This window comes from Myotis yumanensis, unplaced genomic scaffold (genome assembly GCF_028538775.1).
Source record: "Myotis yumanensis isolate MYYU_CA2020_CCGP unplaced genomic scaffold, mMyoYum1.0.hap1 SCAF_10, whole genome shotgun sequence".
NCBI lineage: Eukaryota > Metazoa > Chordata > Mammalia > Chiroptera > Vespertilionidae > Myotis > Myotis yumanensis.
The window spans coordinates 83,971,597-83,975,698 of NW_027223761.1; positions in this window are offsets into that span (position 1 = coordinate 83,971,597).

Below are 4,102 nucleotides of genomic sequence, written 5' to 3' on the forward strand. Positions count from 1 at the left end.
CGGAGGGACAGGCTGGGGCGAGCCGGCACAGGGCCGCCTCCAGGCAGAGCAGCTCCCTATCCAGGCCACACCCTGCACATCAGACCCACCCTGACTTGTGGAAGCAGTGTTTTTTCTCCCCCAGTTTAATCATTTCCTGCAGCTCAGCAACCAGTCGGGCTGCTTCCTTCTGATGCACCTTTTAAAGGGGAGCCGTGTCCTCACAGGTGGGCCAGTTTGCTGAGCCGAGAGGCCCCTGGGGCAGAGGCCGAGGTGTTGCTGAGGCCCACGGACAGGGGGCTGTGAACTGGGTCATACAAGCCAAACAGCCGTGTGATGTGTGGGCCTGGGTTCGGAGGGGAGGCCCCCTGCGCGGGACGGTGGGGTTGCTCCTCGTCTGAAGGGAAAGGCTGGGTGCCAGGGATTTCGGGTTTGCAATGAAATGGCTGCCAATTATTCAACTCACCTGGTCACGCCCAGGCAGTCCCCGCTACATTACAATCCCGCAGCCTGCTCAATGATCCCACTTAACAGACGAGGAAACGGAAGCTCTAGGAAGAGAACGCACTGGCCTAAGTCACCTGGGAGAGCCGGCATCTGAACCCAAGGCCTAGAGATGCACAGGTCTTTCCTCAGCGCCACCTGAGCACCACCGTGCAAGGCGGCCTCAGAGCCGTGCGTCTGGCAGCCCTAACCAGGTGCGCACAGCCCTGCGGTTGTTCCTGTCAGAGCAGGCCAGAACTTGCTTGGATCTAAAAGACAGACACAGTAATGAGGGGAATGCAAGCAATGCCAGGCCAGGGGGCTGGGTCCTAGGGCCCAAACACTTACCTCGCACTGTCTCCACAGCAGGTTTGCTGTGTGACTCAGAAAACATCTGCCCCCCTCCCCCCCCTCAGAGCCAGGCCTCCTAAAAGAAGCCATGAAGGTGGGCCTCAGGTTATTCCCGAAGGGGGCTGTTCAGGTGTGAAATCCTCTCAGCACAGAGCTCAGGACCAGACGTGAGGAAGCCTACGCCAGCAGAGGCCTCTCTCCGACCACCTGCAGGAGCACCTGCCAGACAGGCCACCTGGTTCCCACCTGGGCTGTGACCCATTGCCATGGTCCTGGGGAGCCTCCCCAGCCAGTGCATAACTGTGCCTCTCCCGGGTAGGGCTGGAGGGACAGAACAGGTGGGTGCGGCTGGGGTGGCATGTTCTGGGTGGTGTGTATGCAGGAGAGTGGGTTTCCCTCCCTCCCCTTGAATCCAGGTCAAGCTCAGGAGTCCCGCCCTGCTGGCTCACCAGGCTGAGCAGCTAATCCTTTGCAATAATATCCCTGGGAAAAGAGCCTAGACAAGCTTGCTTCACAAGCCAGCTGGAGTTTTAAGAGGTGTGGGGTGGTATTGGGGTGTAGACCTGGCTCCATAATGGGAATTCCCTCTGTTCTCAGGCCCCAAGGAGCCACCTCTTGTTTGAACTTACTAGGAAGTTGGCTAAGAGCTCATGGGGTCTTCGAGGGTGGGGAGCCCTTCCTCAAAAACTCAGTCCCCATTCCACGGGGCTCTTGCCAAAGGTGAGGAGGGAGAGCCCCCTCTCCTCACAGTGTCTCCCCAACCTTGTGAGAATAGACATAAGGAGGAAAGAGCAGGGAAGCCAAGAAGCATAAGAGAAAAAACAAAAGGTTCTAGTATGGATCCGCCATCAATGGGCTGAGCCTGGGGCTGCACTAGGAGGCTCTGCTAGTCCTTGGAGCTCACGCACCTTCATCCCAAGTCTGAGGGATGAGTCTGAGCCTTGGGAGTAGCTGACACAGAGTAGATGCTCAGAGAACATTGGTGGATGGATGGATGGATGGGTGAGTGGATGGATGAATGGATGGGTGGATAGATAGATGGATGGATGAGTTGGTGGATGGATGGATGGATGGATGGATGGATGGATGGATGGATGGATGGATGAATGGGTGGGTGGATGGATGGATGGATGGATGGATGGATGAGTGTATGGATGAATGAATGAGTGGATAGATAGATGGATGGGTAGGTGGATGGATGGATGGATGGATGGATAAGTGGATGGATGGATGGATGGATGCATGGATGGATGCATGGATGGGTGAGTAGATGAATGAATGGATGGGTGGATGCATGGATGGATGGATGGATGGATGGGTAAGTGGATGATGGACGGATGAGTTGGTGGATGGATGGATGGGTGGATGGATAGATGCATGGATGAATAGATGAGTGAGTGGGTGGGTGGATGAATGGGTGTGTGGGTGGTTGGGTGGGTGGATGTATGGATGCATGCATGGATGGATAGATGAATGGATGGGTGGGTGGATGGATGGATGGATGGATGGATGGAAGAAATAAAAGTTAGATGAATATGAGTGGGGAAATAGATGGGTAATATATGTGAAGAATGATGGGTGGGCAAAAAAATGGATGGATGGATGAATATATAGTTTGCAAATTGGATAAAATAACTGAGAAAAAAGGAAGGAAAAAGACAGGAATAGAGAGAGAAAGGAAGATAGGTGGGAAGGAGAGAGTTATGAGAAGGGAAGAGAAAGGATGGATGAAGATGAATAGGTAGAAGGCGGTGGGTGTGCTGATAACAGTTTAGCAGATGGCTCTTCCAGGGTGAAAAAGTGCTGGTTTGTAGTGTGCCCATTTTTCCTACCATGACCAATCTCCAGCTACCAATGCAAGATGTGTGGGGAAGAGATGCACCCAATTGGCTCTCCTGAGCTATTGGGAGCCAGCTCCAGCCTATCACCGAAGAGTGGTGGGAAACGGAAGTAGACTGATAGACCGTAGGAGGGAGACAAAACATATGGATTCTGGAGGATGCCACCCTCAGTTGTCCTGAGGAAGGAAACCAGGTTCAAGTGACTTCAAGACTGTGAAAATCAAGGCTGATTTATGTCTTCCACAGGCGTTCCCTGTGACCCAGGCCATCAGTGATGGCTCCTTCCCCTGGACCCCTGTCTGTCCCACTCTGAGGCATTCAGCTCAGACCACTCAATACTGTTGTGATTCACTCATGGACACAGATTTCTTGAGCAGATTTCTTACTATGTGCCAGGCCCTAACCAAGGGGCCGGTCACACAGCATGAGTGAGTTGGAGAGCTCACACTCCCGTGGGAAAACAAACCAGTGAGTCGATTATTTGAGTTTGGAGTAAACAGTGAAGGGGGCATTCTGTGAGGGGCTGTGCTGCAGAGAGGAGGAGGAGGAGGAGGAGGAGGAGTAGGAGCCGGAGACGTGCTGAGAGGCCTCCCGCCAGGCTGGGTGGGGGCTCACTCCCCAGCACAGAGGGGACTTGGGTTCAACTCAGCAGATAAGTATTTGGTTGAACGCTGGTTGACTGGTCTTCGATCCTCCTGGGCAGGGCCCCTGACCCCTTCCTCCCTTGGGGGACCCGATCCTTCCAAATGCCTGGTGGGAGGTAGGGGCTCTTGGGGACCCCAAGGCCTGAAGAGACCTTCTCAGAGGAAGCCCTGCTCTTCCAGGACGGACGGAGCCCTCACACCCCACCCGCCTGCGGCCGGCCACATCGAAGAGCAAGGATTCTGTCTGCTCAGATGTGAGGGCTGAGCTGGCACTGAGCGCCATCCGTGGGAAACCGACGGCTGAGAGCTGCCCCAGGCCCTTCACTCCGCCCCGCCCGGGTGCCATCCAGGGCCCAACTACACTCAGTCCATCCCCTGGGCCTGCCCCCTCCAACCCAAATCCAGTGGCACTGGCCACAAGCAGACAGTCCCTGACGATGGCAGAGACTGTGCCACACGCCAACTGGCAGGAAGGACCCAAGGCCACCTACCCATGTGCTGAGGGATGGGAGCAGAGGACCTCTTCTATTTTTAAAAATATTTTTATTGGTTCCAGAGAGGAAGGGCGAGGGAGAGCGATAAGCATCCATGATGAGAGAGTCATGGGTCAGCTGCCTCCTGCACGCCCCACACTGGGGATCGAGCCCGAAGCCGGGCATGTGCCCTGACTGGGAATCCAACTGTGGCCTCCTGGTTCATGGGTCAATGTTCACCCGCTGAGCCAGGCCAGTGGGGCTTGTGTGATGTAGCATGTGGGGTCTGCTTTCACGTGGACTAGTGTAACTCTCTCATGCACTAAGCTGA